Source organism: Pipistrellus hanaki, assembly GCF_964339955.1.
Source record: "Pipistrellus hanaki genome assembly, chromosome: 6".
NCBI classification, from domain to species: domain Eukaryota; kingdom Metazoa; phylum Chordata; class Mammalia; order Chiroptera; family Vespertilionidae; genus Pipistrellus; species Pipistrellus hanaki.
The window spans coordinates 25,654,218-25,673,416 of NC_140508.1; the positions used below are offsets into that span (position 1 = coordinate 25,654,218).

At 40.5% G+C, this 19,199-nt stretch overlaps 1 pseudogene across 1 annotated transcript; it reads right to left on the bottom strand.

Moving 5' to 3' along the window:
* Positions 1–738: 738 nt before the first annotated feature.
* On the bottom strand, positions 739–3,860 carry LOC311624799 (keratin, type I cytoskeletal 18-like; annotated as a pseudogene). The gene is made up of 2 exons: positions 3,755–3,860; positions 739–1,674 (listed from the first exon to the last, which is right to left on the bottom strand). The product of its transcript is annotated as a keratin, type I cytoskeletal 18-like (transcript).
* Positions 3,861–19,199: the final 15,339 nt, after the last annotated feature.

The following is a 19,199-nucleotide window of genomic DNA, read 5'->3' on the forward strand; positions in this document are numbered from 1 at the left end:
AGTCTTCAAATCTGTGAATTTTACTATATCCAAATTATGACTTAGTAATAAAACAAGGGTGGGAGGAAGAGGGTATGAGAATGATGTCCTATGCTATAGACTAGAAGGACAAAAATAGAATAAGTGATCTTTGCCCGGGAAGAGTTTATTTATAAGTCCAAAAATAGAAAATGCAAAGATTTCCTCTTCAGAAATAGAGGGCTGCATACGTCTCTGTTTTTACACTCTTTTCTGTAGAACTTCCTCTTGCTCCACCTTTCATCATGCCCACTTCAGTCAACAGTCACATACCTTAGAGGAAACAGGAGAACATGTTGAACAAGTTATCTTGGTAACAGAAGTATTTTTATGGCTGGCCCTTTGGCTCTGTCCTCCTTGTCCCACCCTCCCTATTCCCACTACTCCCCCATGTTATATGCTTGAACTTTCTATTAAGCCCTCTATTGATTGTGTTGATTCTCCCCACAAATGTTCATTTCTCTATTTTATCTTTAATCTAATTTTTATTCTAAACTTGTGCAGTTGTTTGCATCTAATTTTTAGCACATTCAGGTTGTTTGAATTTCAAATCCCTGAAACTTCACTTTCCTTTGATAGGTTCTTCACAGCCTGGATAGGTTTTCCCCCAGCAGATACAAAACTTCTTTAATGGACAGAAAATTATTTGTTTGTTTTCCAGTGATCTCTGAACTTATTATTGGTCACCTGCTTACCAAGGGATGCCCCACTACTGCTGCCTTAACGCCTCAGAACTTTGGTGTCATTGACCTCAGATACCACTTTGCTGTCCACAATTCTGCAGGTGGTGGTCTTCTGGATGGATTTCAGGGAATTTCTGCTGTCCAGGGCATCACTAAGATAGAGGTCAACCCCTTCTTCTAGAGGTTGCAATAGGTAGAAATCTCAGCCTCCAATTTGACCTTGATGTTCAGCAGGGCATTTCCTCCTAGGCCTGGTGCTGCCACTCTGCCCAGGTCTGAGCCATCTGTGATGCCAAGTACAACAGGGTCCCATTGAGTTGTTTCATCTTTGTGACATAGTGTATCTCCACCTCCCTCAATATGTTCTCAAAATTGGCCTTCAGATTTCTCATGGAGTCCAGATTAATCTCCAAGGACTAAACCATCCATCTCAGTTTCGTGAGCAGCTCCTATCTCAGCAATCTGCAAGGTGACCACTGTGGTGTTTTCTTCAATCCACAAGGAACTATATTTGTCTCTCTCCTCTCAGTTCTTCTACTGGGCCCAGATGTCCACCATGATCTTGCTGAAGTCCAAAGATTTGGGAGCATCCAACTCTACAATCAACCCAGAGTTGGCAATCTGTTTTTGTAGACCATTTACTTCCTCCTCGTAGTTCTTCATGAAGAGCAGCCCCTCCTTAAGAGCCTCGATCTCTGTCTCCAGTGGCAGCCAAGTGATATTGGTGTCATCAGTGACCTTTCAGAGCCCATTGATGTCACCCTCCACAGACCAGCTCATGGCCTACTCCTTCTCATATTAGACTTTGAAGTCATCAGCAGCAAAATGAGCATTGTCAATCTGCAGAATCACGTGGTCATAGCTCACAAACTTTCAAAGATCTGAGCCCTCAGGTCCTTTATGGTCTTGAAGTAATGTCCCTAATCTCTGACCTGAGGTCCCTTCTTCGCCAGGTGTTCCCAGATTGTGTTGTCTAGTCTCCAATTATCAGCCTCCAAGGCTTCTTACCATCTTAGGTAGAAGGCCAGATAGTCATTCAGGCATTGCATAACCTCTTCATTTTGGATCCACTCTATGCCTGCTGGACCCCCAGCCATCTCTGAAGCCAGGCCACTCCATATTCTAGTGAAGTGGAACACAGGAATCTGAAAGCTAGCATCTGCATAGATGATGGCCATGCTGCTGGCTGGCTGGTCCCATGGCTGGGTAACTGGATGGAGCCCACGATCCAGTTGTTAGTGGATAACCTGGAGCAGTTGCTGAAGATCATGTTGTTCAGGGAGAAAGGTGAGAGACCAAGATTCAAGTCCAAACCACCTGTATGAATAATTTCCCCCTACTCCTAAACCTTTTAAGTTAAATGAGATTTATCAAGCTATTAATTATTGAAGTCAAAACTTCATAGTCAGGGGTTAGAATTCTCTCCATCAGAAAACTGAGAAAGAAAAAGTGTTCCTACTATAAATAAGTTTACAAAATGGACACATATCTACTTTCAGTTGGAAGCCTGTGCCCAGTGCCAAAGGGGGCTCACCACACCCACCCTCACAAGGTTGTCCTAACTTGACTTGCTGCTTTGGCTGCCCATTAAGATATGACTTCTGGGCAAGAATTGAAAATTACTTAGAAGCCAACATGTGATTCTATACTGGGCCATGACTCCCAGGTTGACCCATGTGTTGCTCTGTCTACCACACCATCCCATTAAAACCTCCCTGTCCAGACTCCTGGGGTGGTCACAGGGCAGAAGATCATAACAGTAAATTGTTGGGCTGATTTTATTTTTCCAAAAGGAAAGAAAGCTAAAGGAGAACCTGGCTCAGAGTTTAGAGCAAGTGTCCAAAACTAAAGCTTCAGTAGTGAGAGGCAGGGGAGGGGGAAAGTTGGTGAGGTTTCTGCAACTTGTGTGACTGCCCTTGGGTTATTTCCAGAACCAGCATCATGAGCATGTGACTCAGGCAGTTGCACAGGGCTTGTGCTTAGAAGGGCCCCACACTTGGTTCAAGGCTCTGTTATTATCATCTTGAAATTGTTAATAATTTTTGAACAAGGACCCCACATTTTCATTTTGCTCCGGGACCTGCAAATTATATAGCCAGTCCTGATTGTTTCAGCTCAGTTATCAGCAAACCAAACATCGCTTGTGATTTTAAAACACTCTGCCTTGAGCCCTCTCTGCAGTAGATTCAAGTTGATAAACTGAGAGGCACAGACCACACTCAAATATCTATGGAGATTACTGTTTTCAGAGTGTAATTGGAGGGAGTTATGTCAGTTGGATTTCCAGACTGGGATATTCTCCACCAAAACTGGGGAAAAATAAGGAAATCTCTACAAATTGAAGGTCAAGATGATGGTTAAGAAAGTAAAACTTCAAATAAATGGTCCTTCCTATCTTGGATATAGCATTATACATACACTTACTACTACAAAAAGAATCCATCAGTATTAATGCTGATGGTTGAAAAACACATGTAACCTGAAAAATCTCCAATCCATCCTTTCTAAGAGGTAAGATGCAGTAAAGTGGCTGAACTGTGTTACAAATCAACTTCTGGCAGTGATACAATGATGTAAAAAGAGGAATTCCGGTAACCCACTGGATAATTGCTTCTCTGCTTTCTCCCAAAAAGCTTAAAGATATGTTTCCAGAGAGGCCCATCTGATCCCTTACTATTGTGCAAACTTTCTCTGTGTTCTCAGATCAAGCTCTTCTAAACTCCCTTCTCCTCTGTAAAGTCTTCCTGGCTATTTAGAAGCAATTCAGAGTATATTTTCCCTTTACTATCTCCTCTTCTTTCAATAAATCTCTGAGCATGTAAAGACTCTCCTGGTCCTTGTCAGCAACAGAGCCAAAGGGGGGTGGGGCCGAGTAAACAGAGAAGGGGGACCTTAGTGATTGGGCTCAGTGACAGGCTGCAACTCTTTTCATCACCCACAGAGTACTTCCTGTCATGGAATTCACCACCACAACCTTCCCCCTTTCCTTCATTCTTCTCCAGGTCTATTTCTTCCCCTGCCCTTTCACTCTCAAAGATGACCTCTCCACCTACTTCCCTGGGAAAATTGAGAACATCTGATGAGAACTCCCACAAGTTTCCTCCCAGCTCTTTCAGTTTTCTTTGGATCATCACTGAAACTTTCTTCCTTCCCGCCCATGTTGGAAGAAACTTTCTCTGCCACATGGGCAGGTTAACCCCTTCACCTGCCTCCTATGATGCTGGACCCTCCATCTCATGACTATGGTCTCTATTTTCCCTCTCCTCACCAGCTACTTGTCCAATTCCTAAACACGAGCTCCAATATTCCCGTCCAAAAGGAAATAGACAATAACACCCCCTCTTGATTTATTCCTCTCCTTCCTAGTCCTACCAATCTCCCTCCAAGTCTGCTGCTTCCTGTTCTCTCTTTTCCCTTCAATGAAATAAGATATTGTCTGGCATCCAGCATGAAGTTTAGAAGACACCAAATAAATGGGAGACTTATTCCTCGGTCTCGTGCATCTTGGCTTTTCCTCTCTCCTGTCTTTTGAAATTAGCTTCACAAATGTCAAACAAAATCAAAGGCCTCTGTTTGCTGCCCCTCTTGCTTGCATTTCCAGCAGCACTCTCACCTCTCAGCATAAACCCTTGTCTTCCTTGGTTTCTGTTGGTCTCCTTCCCCCTTTTCCTACTGCTCATTTCAAGTGTCCTTTGGGGTTTCCCCTGCTATTCATTGTCTATCACTTAATAGAGAATGTTCCCCAAAAATACCAGTCTTGGCCTATTTTCTGCTCATTGTACTGTCTTTATCCCATGAGGCTGCTCATCGGCTCCCATCCTCACAGTGTGTTTCCCAAAAGTATATCACTACTTTGGACTCATTCCAAAATTTCAGAACACATCTACTACCTGAAAACACCCCAGCCACCTGCCTGACATCCTTCTAAGTGTGGTCCACTGACTCCTCAAGCTCTCCTTAGCTAAAGCAGGATCAGAGTGACACAAGGAACAACTTCGCACAACTTTTAGGAAGCTTCTTATGTGATTCTTGCTGGGGGCAGCAACTGGTGTCAGTCTAAGGTAAAAACAGACCTGCAGGCAAAAGCAGATGATTTTACCTGGCTGCGGCAATAACTTGGGAGAGGGGACAAAGCCAGATCCTGGCTGACCCAGAGCAGCCAAGTTGCACCTACTTCTGTGCTTGGCACTGAATGTTGCCTCTTGTCCTCGTAAAGTTTACACTGTGCAAGGCCCTGATAACAGACACAGACATCACCCAAAATTAGACAAACATTGCTTGTACACCTAGCGACAGAAAATTAAGTACTTATTTTGGCTGCAAGTCAAGGCACAATAGCATTGCGTGAAGCAGGAAGTGACGGGGGTGTCTGGCTTGGGCATAGTGGATTAAGGAAAGCAGTGACCTCTTTTCCACTTATTGTTCACACTCTAAATGCTTTACTTCCATCAATTAACAAGCGCATGTGGACTCTGTCCTTTCAATTACTTGTGGGTTAGTTAAGCATGTCTGTGGTCAAGACTCACTTTTCTTTTTAGTGTGAGTACCTGCATCTTCTTTCCCAGTCATGGCATCCCAGATCCCAAAGTACTCTGGAAGACACTGATGCTAACATTGCCCTCCCTGAGAAAGAAAAGTTAAAAAGAGTTTATCAATTGTTGGTTATGCATGAGTCCCACCTCCCACTGGGGGGTTGGGGGATCTCTCTCTTAACAGAGAATAAAGAAAAGTTCTCTTTCTCCTTGAGAAGCCTAGATTTCCCATCCAGGGCCTCCTGCTAATTCCATGCCTCACCCTGAAATCAGGGAGGCCTGAGCCCTTGGGATGATCACCACCCCTCTGGGCATGATCTGCGGCATTCACAGCTTCCGAGTATCCTAATCTATTCCATATTTCAACAGGCTCTCCGAAGGGAAAGGTAATCATTCTCACACAAACAGTCATTCCACACTTTCTTTCCCACTCACATCCTCTTGGAATTGAGAGCAAGCAGGGAATGGAGTTCTGCCCTCCCTGGTGGTGCATGGCTCTTTGGCCTTAGCTTAATCAAGGCATTGTTATGGCAGTAAGCCACGTACAAAGTTGCCTGCCCAGAAGAAAGCAGGGAGCCATGGAATTGCCTTTTCCCAGCTTAAAAGGAATTTCTGATTAAAGTCATGCCAGAGGTGGTAAAGAAATAGAAAGAGCAAGGAGGAGTGAACACCCTTAAGTATGAACAGTTATAGAGAAGCCTTCATAGAGAGAAACACAATTAAATGATTTTGTGACATTTTAATTCAAATTACAATTTTGTATCATTTTAATTCAAAACTATATTAGTTTCCTCCAATGAGGAAGCTGGAATTAAATGTAGACAACCCATTTGAGAACTTTATAAGGCATACGATAAAGCAAGTACTATTCCCACCACTCCTTGCCTGACTTCTCAAACCTAGATTTCTTAACTCTGCCATCTCCAATTTAACAGGAAGTACTTGCTCTACTTCTAGAATATCTCCCACATCCAGCCCCTGCTCACCTGCTTCACCACCGTTGTGTGTGTTTTTTAATTCAAGGCACTATTATTTCTTAGCTGTGATATTACAATTTTTGGTCAAGAAAGTTTTCTGCCAAACTGCCCCATAGCTCATTTTCCACACCACAACTGGAGAGCACTGGAATACCTAAATTGCTTTCCAAAAGCCCCTCATTGTTTTTTAAGTGAAATGTAAGCTTTTCATCTATCCTGCTTAAGTTTCCTTCAGCTGTCCCTTTCCCCATATGTAACCTCACACCCTCATACTCTTGCTCCCTGTGTGTCAGCCATACCAGCCTCCCTAGCTGTACTTGCATGACACCAGGCTCTTTCCCATTGTCTTAGATTGGGTTTCCTAGAAGCAGAGCCTTTGATGGAGATTCTTGTGCATGTGGTTAATTGAGGGAAGGATCTCAGAACCAAGCTGGAAAAGAGTGAGGGAAGCAGAACAGGAAATGGGGAAAAGCCAAGCAGAGATGTGGTCTCCACTGGAGGCTAACTTGATGATCCCATGACTCCACACGAGGCAAGGGGCCAGCATCTTGTACCACACTATCAATCAGCCATTGGCTGTGGTCAACCCACAAGGGTGGACGTAATGTCAGCCATTCTCCTTCAACTGAGGGCAACTGCAGTTGTGAGCAGATAGCAGCCAACATTTATAGCAACTAGGGAATTGGTACCTTGGCCCGGAGAAGGCAAGGTAGGCAGGGCATCACCAGTTTTACTGGACCCACCTTAAGAACTTGTTTTAGATATTGCTACTGCCTGAAACAGTCTCCTTCTACATATTCAGTGTCTAGCTTCTTATCATCACTTGCACCTCAGTTCAAGTGTCACCTGGTTTGTGTGGTCGTGCCTGGCCATTGAGCTGAAGTAGACACACTGCCCTCTCACTTTGTTAATCTTATTATTTTATAATATTCACTTTTACTATCTGAAATATGTCCCATTTAATGTTTACTTTTACTTATACGTTTATTGGCTGTCTCACCTACTATAATGAAATGTGTGTGAGAGGAAGGACCCAGGCTGTCACCTATCTAGTCAAAAGATTCTAGAGTCAGACATCCTGGTTCAAGTTCTGACTCCACCATTTACTAATTATGTAAGCTTGAGGAAGGTAACTTCTAATAGTGCCAGCATGATAGGCTATTGGTTGTATTTAATGAGTTGATGCAAGTAAAATACTCTACTTAGAATAGTGTCTAACACGTGTTAATCATTCAATGAATGCTAACCTAGACAATGAAGAATGAATGAATGAATGAAAGAAAACATTCCTTGGCAATTCAAACTACCACCTTGCTTTGCTTATAAAATGAGCATTAAAGGCCATGAGCTTTGCTATGATTTTCACCCCTGTAAAACTACACAAATTCTCATTCTCTTTCTCAGCCATTAGTAGGCATCCAAAATGCTTAAATTATTTTTTTTCCATGATGCTCAAAACAAGCCCATACTCCCATTTTGACTACACTCATTGCAAATCTATAGATTTAAAGATTCAATTTCCTGGGCCTCGGCATGCTAAATCTTGAAGGCAAGGCCCTCATCCCCCAACCATAAGCAGTCACTGTTCCAACAACCCTTTCCCATTGCTACCCTCAAGCCAACCCTGCCATGTGATTAAACAAACTGACTGCATCAAGAGGAAAGGAAGCTTTCAGTAAACTTCAGCCACCAAATGAGTTGTGGTTTTGTCTGTGGCTTGGATGAAATGGGTAAAGGAGCAATTAGTTCAAGTTTCCTCAGAAAGAGAGGTTTTATGGGAAGTAGGAAACAGAGGCAGTCATTAACCAAATATAAACTGACCACTTTCTGTAAGCAGGCACTGTAGGGAACAGAAAGATGAGCGATGAAGAAGAATTAAAGACCCCAGTCAAATAGCATTCAAAATGGGGGGAGGGCCGAAACCTGTTTGGCTCAGTGGATAGAGCGTCGGCCTGCAAACTGAAAGGTCCCAGGTTCGATTCCGGTCAAGGGCATGTACCTTGGTGGTGGGCACATCCCCGGTGGGTGGTGTACAGGAGGCAGCTGATCGATGTCTCTCTCTCATCCATGATTCTCTCTATCCCTCTTCCTTCCTCACTGTAAAAAATTAATAAAATATATTTTTTTAAAATGGGGGAGGGGAGCATTTTATTCACCTAATATTTTTAAAGGAGGCTATTGTATTTGTTTGGATTTTAAGAGTCTAGCAAGACATTTAGGATTTATGTAAAGACACCAAGAACCAGTTTAAGCTACTGAACTGTTGCAGGGAAAGTGGATGATGTGTTTGTCCCTGAGGGAGGAGGAGAAGAGCAATGCAAAAAGTCCATGGCATACATCCACCTTTCAATGATGATCGCAGTGGCCCTGTTTTCAAACATAGCCTAGGATCTTCATCCTATGCCCAAATTTAAGACAGTGAACCATTATAAGCCAAGGCTGAAGTCTCTCTCCACAGTATATGAGAAAAGCAGTAGCAGAGACAGTAGCTACCTGGTTTCCCCGAAAATAAGACAGTGTCTTATATTAATTTTTGCTCCCAAAGATGCGCTAGGTCTTATTTTTAGGGGATGTCTTATTTTTCCATGAAGAAGAATACGGTACACATTTATTGTTAAATGAAAATAAAGGAAATTTATTACCTGTATATGGTACGGTAGTTGTCAACACAAACTAGACAAACTGTGAATCCTACAGTATCAAGAATTTACTCATTTATTCAATGACAATCATGTCATCATCTTCTGGAACATCATCATAACAATCCAATTCCTGAATTTCCTGGTGAATTTCTTGTGATTCCATTTCTTTCAGAATCAGTGGACCAAATCTCTCATGTTTAGCCTGGGGGGGGGGGCTTATTTTCGGGGGATGCCTTATATTTCACTCAGAAGGAAACCTGTAAGAAGGTCTTATTTTCGGAGGATGTCTTATTTTCGGGGAAACACGGTAGAATTTACACAGGTTTATATGGTATATACTTTGTGTGTGTATATATATATATATATATATATATATATATATATATATATATATATATATATATATATATATTAGAGGCCTGGTGCACAAAATTCGTTGGGGGGTGTAATAGGGTCCCTCAGCTTGGCCTGTACCCTCTCTAATCCAGGACCCCTCAAGGGATATATGACTGTCTCTTACAATCCAGGACCACTGGCTCCTAACTGCTTGCCTGTCTTCCTGCCTGATCACCTCTAACTGGCTCTGCCTCGCCCTGCACCTGGGACCCACAACTCCCTCCTCTGGCTGGTCACAGGCACCTGGGACCTGGGCTTCCCTCCCTCTGGCTGGCCACAGGTACTCAGGATCCAGGCCAGCCACAGCCGCAGGGGACCATGGGCAGGCAGCTTCGCCCAGGCCCCAGCCACAAGCACCCAAGACTGTGGGGTGGGTGACTTGTCCCTCTCCTGGGCTGCATCCAGAGGCGCTGGTACCCAGGACTGCAGGGCAGGCAGCTTGTCCTCCTCTCAGGCCACAGCCCCAGCTGCTGATACTTGGAACTGTGAGGCAGATGGCTTGTCCCTCTCCCAAGCTGCAGCCTGGCTGGTCCCCATTCCTCTCTCCCAGGTGTTGAGTGTCTGAGCCTTTATGGTGTGAGGGCATGATAACAACCATTTGCTTATTAGCTCTTTATTATGTAGGATGACTATTATTCAGCAATAAAAAAGAATGAAATGTTGACATTTGCAACAATGTGTATGAAACTTGAGGGTATAATGCTAAGTGAAATAAGTCAAAAGAAATAAGAAAAAAGCAAATACTGAAAGTTTTTGCTTATATGTTGTATATTTTAAAAAATGAATAAAGAAAAAGAAACACACCAACAGATACAGAGAACAAGCTAGTGGTTGTCAAAGGGCATGTGGAAAGATGGGTAAAAATGATTGATAGATAGATGATAGATAGATAATAGATTGATAGATAGATAGATAGATAGATAGATAGATAGATAGATGATAGAACAAAACCTATAATGCTATCTGGAATCCAATAGAATGCAAAGCAAAATAAAGGAACGTTTTTTAAAAGACAGCAAGTTTTGGTTAGCAAGAGCGATGGGTAAATTAAGTAGAGTCCCCAATGAACCAAAGCAGCAATTGGTTAACAGGTGCCAGTGAAGAACAAGGTGTAGAAAGTCATATAAGCCTAACCGGTGGTCACAGACAACAAGAGGGTGGGGGCATACTTGGGGAGGGGTTTGGGATGGGAATGGGGGGATGAGGACAATTATGTGATATAGTAATCAATAAAGAAATTTAAAAAAAAGAAAGGCCCATTCCAGAACAATTTAAGCATGTAAATCTACTTTTTCATGCATAAGTTTAAAATTATAAATGACAATTTAGCCTCCAAATTGAGATGTGCTATAAGTGTAAAATATGCACAGAATTTAGGAGATTTAGTACTAAATACTACCTGAGATAAAGCAACAATAGCAGTGAGAGTAACTAACATTAGTACAGATTTATATGGTACATACTTTGTGCCAGGAGTTACTTTAAGTATTTTCTCTACCTCTTATTCTTTCTGTATACATATGTGCGTGTGTGATTTATAAATAGTTGAGTGTTTATATTAGGTTTAATCCTCATAGCAACCCTATAAAGTTGTAATCATTATCATCCCCATTTCACAGGTGAGGAAATGAGACATGGATTTAGAATTTGAACCCAGGCTGTCAGTTTCAGGATCTGTATTTTTAAGCAGTGTAATATCCATCAATCATAGATCAGTGAGGAGAGGGATGAAGCCTAAGTTCAGGTGCACTGAGTCAGGCCCAGGATCCATCATCCCAGTGTACTCTGTCTGACAGGTTTATCCAAGGTGCACATTTGATAAATTCATACACTGGCACACTGCATCTGTTAAAATAATGTAACTCTCTCTACTCAGTCATATAATTGTAGTTCTGCACAAAATGTTGAATTAAGTTTCAGATTATACGTATCTTGAGATTTATGTCCAATTTCCAAACAAAAAATTAACATTATACATTATTTATTGAGACATACATATGTATGCAGTGTATTCAAATGGAGTAAAAATAAAGATACATGCTAAGTTCACATTTTCCCCTGGGTTTGGGACACATGAAATAAACTGTGAGTAGAGAACAAAGAAAACTTTCTCTGTAGCACATTATTATTTCATTTATATTAGGATAGAGCAAAATATTTCCAATCCTTAGTTCTGGTTGGTTATATATAAATATGTGTCATTATTCATCATATGTTGGGGGATTTGTCAAATTTCTCAGAACAAAAAATCTCATGGTAAATTAGAAATAGAAAGTCTCTCTCCCTCTCTCTCCCTCTCTTTCTCTCTCTCTCTCTCTCTCTCTCTCTCTCTCTCTCTCTCTCTCTCTCTCTCCATATATATATATATATATATATATATATATATATATATATATATATTCTTAACAGTGAAACACTAGAAGAATGTACATCAAAATAATATTTAAAATAAGGGTACACAACTATAATTAATTAATATGGGTCTAGAGTTTCTACTTATTAAATTAATTGATCAAAATTAAAAAGTTAATTTAACAGTGTGTATATCTCTGTATGTATATGTGAATGAATGTGTATGTGTGTGCACAGGTATGTGAGTGTACATGTGTTTGAGTGTATATGTGCCTGTGCATGTATGTATATATGTTTGTGACTGGGTATATTCATGTGAAAGTATGTATCAATATATATATATATATATATGTGTGTGTGTGTGTGTGTGTGTGTGTGTGTGTGTGCATGTGTGTGTGTGTATGTGTATATGTATATATATATACACACACAAATACTATATATATGTGTGAGAAAATAAGTATGTGTGTGTGAATGCATATGTTTGTATGAATGTAGGTGTATATAAATGTACTAGAGGCCCAGTGCACAAAATTTGTGCATGGGGGGGGGGGGTCCTCTCAGCCAAGTCTGCACCCTCTCCAATCTGGGACCCCTCAGAGGATGCCTGACATCTGGTTTAGGTCTAAACTGGCAGTCAGAAATCCCTCTCACAATCCTGGACCACTGGTTCCTAATCACTCACCTGCCTGCCTGGTCACCTCCAATTGCCCCCTCCCTGCTGGCATGGTTGCTCCTAACTGTCCCTTCCCTCACCCCCCCCCCCTCCCGCCAGACTGGCAGCCATCTGGTGAGGGTGTGACCATCAATTTGCATATTACCTCTTTATCATATAGGATGAATGTATGTATGTGTGTATCTATACATAGCATTATACATATATTTATACATGTATTTAAATGTGTTTGTTATTGTATACATATGCTTTATACACATGTATAAGTGTTTATATGTGTGTAGATGCTAGTATATGCATATATGTGTGCATTAATGCAGATGTGTGTATTTATGTACATGCAAGCATGTATGTACATATGCATGCATATAAAATAGGAGGAAATTCATACCAGGTATTCCATATGTGTTTGTTCTGCTTTATGCTTATTAAGGACTGAAGCTGTGACTCATATTTCTTTTGGAATTTACACATAGTGAGTTCTCAACAATACTTGTAGAATTTAATTTGGCACCACTACCCCTTAATTCCAATGCACCAGCAAGAATTCACAGACCAGCCCGACTCAACGGCTCAGCAGTTGAGTGTTGACCTATGAACCAGGAGGTTATGGTTCAATTCCCAGTCAGGGCATATGCCCAGGTTAAGGCTTGATCCCCAGTGTGGGGCATGCAGAAGGCAGCCTATCAATGATTCTCTTTCATCATTGATCTCTCTCTCTCTCTCTCTCTCTCTCTCTCTCTCTCTCTCTCTCTCTCCCTCCCTCCCTCCTTCTCTCTCCCTCCCTTCTCTGAAATCAATATATATATATATATTTTTTTAAAGTTTACAAACCAAACTTCAGGGCTGTTTTTTGCTCAGTATAGGACAGTTTGTAGTCAGAATAAAAGTTAGAAAATAAAACCCTGAAATTAGTTTATTTTTAAATTTATACAAATACAGACATAGTTATTCCATTTTTTGGAACCCACAGCAAATATCAGGTACCAAGAGTCTATAATTATTGTACATATTTCACAAAAATCACTAAACTCAAAGGAAAGATAGAGAAGATGCGATGCCATAGATGACTCACTTTACAAGCCTGAAGAACAGAAGAGAATCCATCAGGTGGCCCTTGCGTCCACTCTTCCTCAGGGGGTAACTCACTCATTTAGGTGAAGGTGGCATCAATAAGCCAGTAAAGGTGGGGGAATCCCCTTCATGGATCTTTTACAGCAGGAGAGGGAGAAGGCAGTGGCGATGATAGACGAGGCTTTCTGGTCCTGTGTGGGAAAGCTGTAAGCTCACAGGTTCAGCCCCCAGGATATGAGGGCGGGGTCCGCAGCCGAGAGCGTCATAGCCCAGGCCTGAGCAGACATGCTTAGCTCTGGATCCCACTGACAAGGAGACACAGCCATGGCTTTTGTTCTAGGGGAGAGGCATTCAGAAGCAAGAGAGACCATTTCCCCACAAAGCGGGAGGTTAGTTTCTTATTTTCTTTTCCCCTGGAGGTTGAGTCAGACAGGAAAGGAACACCCTAAGGTCAGATCTAAGTTGAAGAGGTGAGAACTCCATTTGGGTTTATTTCAACAGGCTGCAAGACATGCATAGCCCAAATGGGCAATAAACTAGGAGCTCCACGGCAGCAAAAGGAATGCCTTATTCCCAACCATCGCTCAAGAGCCTAAGAACAGTCTCTTGAATTTCATCTCTCTTGAATTTCATCTCAGACTCCCCGTCCAGAAAAGCAAGCTGTGTTCTTTCTGGGTGGCTAGCTTCAAGAATTGTACATTACAGTGGAAACTCCCACTTACTTCATTTACTGCCATTTATAATATTTTCCACTATTTTGAGATAATGAATTCATCCTTTTCTTTTCCTTTTTTTTTTTCAGACATTATTCAGGCCAGTACAAGAGCCAAATGTTCCAGAATCCTTCTCCAATGTGTTAGCCTTCATTTTCTATGATAGGCTTAGTAATTTCTTTGGAAAGGTCCCAATATCAACCAAATTAACAATGCTGAGAATAAACTCAACTGTCACCTTCATTCCCTTTGAACAGCCAGGGGGAAATGCCACCTTCAAAAACCTTCCCAGTGTGCAAGCTTAGAGAAGACGGGTTAATTAAAGTCCCTCCCAGGAAAATAATCACCTGCCAGAGAGTTTCTCCCCAGTCCAGCCAAACACTGTACCACAGTGGTAGACAATCTCCAGTTTATCTGAAATGCATTTCACATGCAGGACTGGAACCATGAATATTGTCAATGGAGTTACATGCCTGCAATTGCCCAGTTGAGGGGCCTTTTGAAGGGATGTTAAGTGGGAGCAGGAGTCAGAGCAGGGGGTCAAAGGAAGAGAAGGAACATTTCAGCGTTTGTTGTTTTTTTTTGTTTTTTTGTTTTATTTTTCTTCAAAAAGGCCTGGAAGTTTTCTGAACTCTGGAAGAGCCAGGCACACTTTGCATGTGTGCTGCATGTGTAGAAAATAATTCACTACTCATAAAGCCTACTTTTTACCAAATAGCCTCATAGCAAAGCATGACAAACAAAGCCACAACAGCATCTTTCGTTTTTACACCCTTCAGTTCACCAGCAAAATTTGAGCAATAAATATGCCAGCAGTTCATTTCTCTCTCTTATATTCTGTCATTGTTTGCTTTGGCAACAGCCGCTGTCATGGGGCCAGCAGGAAAATAGGACATACTGAATCAGGGAAAAAAGATGGCAGTCAGCTAACTTTATCATCAAACCCAACTGGTGAAGGAAATTAGTACCCAAGTCATGTGTCTGCCACTGCTCACAGCCCAGATGGTAGGTGAAAATAAAATAAAGAGCCATTTTGGCAAAGGCAGAATAAAAAAAAGAAAACCTATCCCATTCTATACCATTAAACATGGCTACTTATTAGCAGTTCTCTACAACACATAAAAAGAAGGATAATATTTGATTGTTTGCTAAACTTGTCAAATCTCTGGAGAAATGGTTTCAGCATATATTAGCACTAACATTCCCTTGCTCCAAGGCATCATTCTTTTCGTTTCATCATTCTCTGTTAAAGAGTTGGATCTCTATATATACCTAATACTTCCTGCTTTAGGCAAGGCAGACATCCCTAGTGTATGTGCTCTGTCCCTTCCTGGGCATGTCTTTTCTCACCTATTACTTTTAACCTCTCTGTGTTTTCATATAGAAAATGTATTCTTTGTAAATAAAGCTTAAGTGAGCTTTATTTTTCCCTCAGTCCAACAATCTCTGTCTTTCAATTTGAGTGTTTAGTCCATTAACATTTAATTAAATTATTAATATAATTGAGTTTGAAATACTACTTTCTTGCTATATATTTGGTGTTTATTTCACTTTTCTTTGTTTCTGCTTTCCTGTCTTCATTTGAATTGATTGATGATTGATCAAGTTTTTTTTTATTATTCTTTTTTATAGAGTCTACTATCTTTTCAACTATACCTCTTTGGTTATTTTTATTGTGATCATCCTAAAGATTATCATATGCATTCTTAACTTATCACAATCTATTATAAATTAATATTCAAGCATGTCAAATATAATGTATGAATCCTCCTTTTACTTCCCTTTCCTCTTTATGTGATTGTTATTATATATGTTATGAATCCAGGAATTCATTGCTTATTTTTTTTAATTGTCAAGGATCTCTCTAAAAAATAATAATAAAATAAAATAAATTGTATATTATCCATATATTCATTGTTTCTGGAGTTCTTCTTTTCTTTCTGTAGAACATTAAACTTCTGGTTCAATTTGAACTTTCCTTCCATGAAAACAAGCTGAAGACTAGGCATGATATAAACTTAAAGTAAATTGGTGCCTGGTGAAGAGCTATCCTCAGAATGACCAGTAGAGATGTGCAGCAACTTTCCAGTGATCATAAATACATGCACTACACAGGTGATTTGCAGCAAGGATTTTTAGGAGCTATTTATTCTGGATAAGAGAAAATCGAGGAAAGATGGAGTAAGCCTCATAGTCTGTCAGGATAGAAAGAACCTTTTCTGAAGGTTAAAACCAGAATCAAAGGATTTAAGAAACTTAGGAGCTTATTTACAGTCAAGATAAAGAACGAAGATTATAAAACATGAAACAAAATGTATTGAAAACCATTGATTCTCCATGATAGGGCTACTCAAGCTGAGGAGGCAGTATGGCATAGAGGTTAAAAGTGCCGTCTCTGGTGACTGGCCTCTGGGTTTGATTCTTGCCACACAGTTTACTGGCAATGTAACCTTGGGCAATTTCATTAATTTTTCTGGACTTGTTTTCTTATCTGTAAAATGGGCATGATGAAAATGGGACCAACCTCAGAAGATTGTTATGAAGGGAGCATCTATAATACAAAGCATTCAGCACACTTCTACCTGGCACATCCCCAGTATTCAAGAAATATTACCTATTACTATAACTGCTACAATTTACCTATTGTTTCTAACTCAGATTCTGTTTTTGCTCTGTCTTTTCTCTTTCATTATGCTTGGGGTTCAAAGCAAAAATAATATATTTGTTTTCATGCTGAACATTTTTTTCACCCAACCTCAATAAACACTTGTGAAACACTCTGTAATTTTTGCAACACTGGAAGAAATAGTTTCTTCAATAGTTTTTGTTGAAATAATCTACCAAGATAGGAACTATGGCACAAATACATCCTGTCACATTCCCATCAATGAAAACCAGAATATCATCATTTTTACCATTCTTTGGAAATACTATTTCCCATCAATAGAAAACCAAATATCACAGGTAAAAACAGACTGATTCTTCTTTAATGTATGGCCTTGAAAAGTGGTCAGCCATGAAGGATATAGGCCTTGATTTATAAGTGACCAGACAATGAGAAACCCGAGAACCAATTTACCCTGATGATCTATACTATCCACTAAAACCCCACAGGAAATTAAAATTCTAAACCATCTTTATGATGGGGCCCACTAACCTCCTTTTACAGATGACATCACTGAAGCCAGAGAAGTTTAAACACTTGTACAACTTTACACAAATGTGGCTCCCACAAGCATGATATTTCATGTTGTATCATGTTCATGGGAAGCAAGAGCAGAAACATTTAGAATGTGTCAGGAGCCCAGCTGGTGTGGCTCAGTAGTTGAGCGTCAACCTATGAACCAAGGGATCATGGTTTAAATCCCAGTCAAGCCACAGGCTCAGGTCACAGACTCGATCCCCAATAGTGGGCATGTAAGAGGCAGCAAATCAATGATTCCCTCCCATCATGGATGTTCCTATTTCTCCCTCTTTCATTCTCTCTGAAATAAATAAGAATAAAATTTTAAAAATAGATTTTTTAAAAATAGAAAGTGTCAGGACTTGGAAAACTAGATACAATATACACAGTTAATGAAGAATAGAATACATGGAGGTCAAGAATGCAGGTAACCAAAAAAGATTTTTCAGAAGATAAATCAGAAACAGGTCTGGTTTGGTATGGGTTCCCCAAAAGTAGACACAGAGTCAAGGACTGATTTTAAGTAGCTGATCTTGGAAGCAAAAGAGAAGAGAAATCAAGCAAGAGTAAGGCAACCAGGAAAGTTTGCATTACCAAGCAAGTTGCTACTGTGGGCAACCATAGCTTAAGTCCTCTGGAGCACTCTGGGAGCCATTGTAGAGCCATGAAATTCAGAGTTATGCCACCAGAAAGTGCAGGAGATGGGGTGTTTATACACTAATTCAATCTATTCTCTCTGTCAGTTATAGTAGTATCTTAATATATTTAAGAGTTGAACATTTTAAATATAATTTATTAATTTTTTTTACAGAGAGGAAGAGAGAGGGATAGAGTGTTAGAAACATGGATGAGAGAAGCATCAATCAGCTGCCTCCTGCACACCTCCTACTGGGATGGCCAGCAACCAAGGTACATGCCCTTGACCGGAATCAAACCTGGAACCTTTCAGTCTGCAGGCCGACACTCTATCCACTGAGCCAAACCAGTTAGGGCAAGAGCTGAACATTTTTTAAAAAATATTTTTAATTGATTTTTACAGAGAAGAGGAAGAGAGAGGAAGAGAGAGATAGAAACATGGATGAGAGGGGAAACATGGATTGGCTGCCTCCTGCACACCCTCACCCCCCGGGACTGAGCCTGCCACCCAGGTATGTGCCCTGACCAGAAATCCAACTGACAACCTCTTGATGCTCAGCTACTGAGCAGTTGTTAATTCCCTAGCATTCCGACCTGCCGTGCACATGAGCAGAGTGGCTTTGGATGACAGGAAAAACCTCTCAAAGAAAAAGAGGCAGTTGCTGGCAATTGAGAGTCGTGCAAGCATATGTTGAAATGGTAAAGGCCAGAGTCAGGAATTCAGCTTGAATAATATCAGAAATGATGGGAGGTTGTTTTGCAAGCAGCTAAGACTAAGAAACTATAAATCATTAATTCAGACTTATAAAAACTATACTTATCATCTAGGTCAACATCTTTATTTATGTTTAAAGGTCACAAAGGTCAAAAAGAAAAATGCCCTTGGATGTTCAGTGTACAAATGGCAAACTAACATTTCAGTTCTATGAATTTGAAATTCAACATTCTCATCTATTTCTCCATGCAAAAAACTGTGATACAGTTTCCAAAAACAGATTTAATCCAAGTAACAGTTTTTTTAAAACTACCAGGAAAGGCACACACACAAACACACACACACACACACACACACACAAAAAAAAAAAAAAAAATCAAAATGGGGTCTGGGATTGCAAATCCATATGAAAGGAAAAATAGAGAAATTAAAAATCACAGTAGGGACTCTTATAGACTATTGGTAGGACTGCAAATGACCCCAGCCACTTCGGAAAACAAGTTGGCTGCTTCTTAAAAGGTTGCTTTGGATTCCAATATTCTAATAGGGAATTGGAATGTTAAAACATATACTTGCCATACAATGCAGCAATTTCACTGTA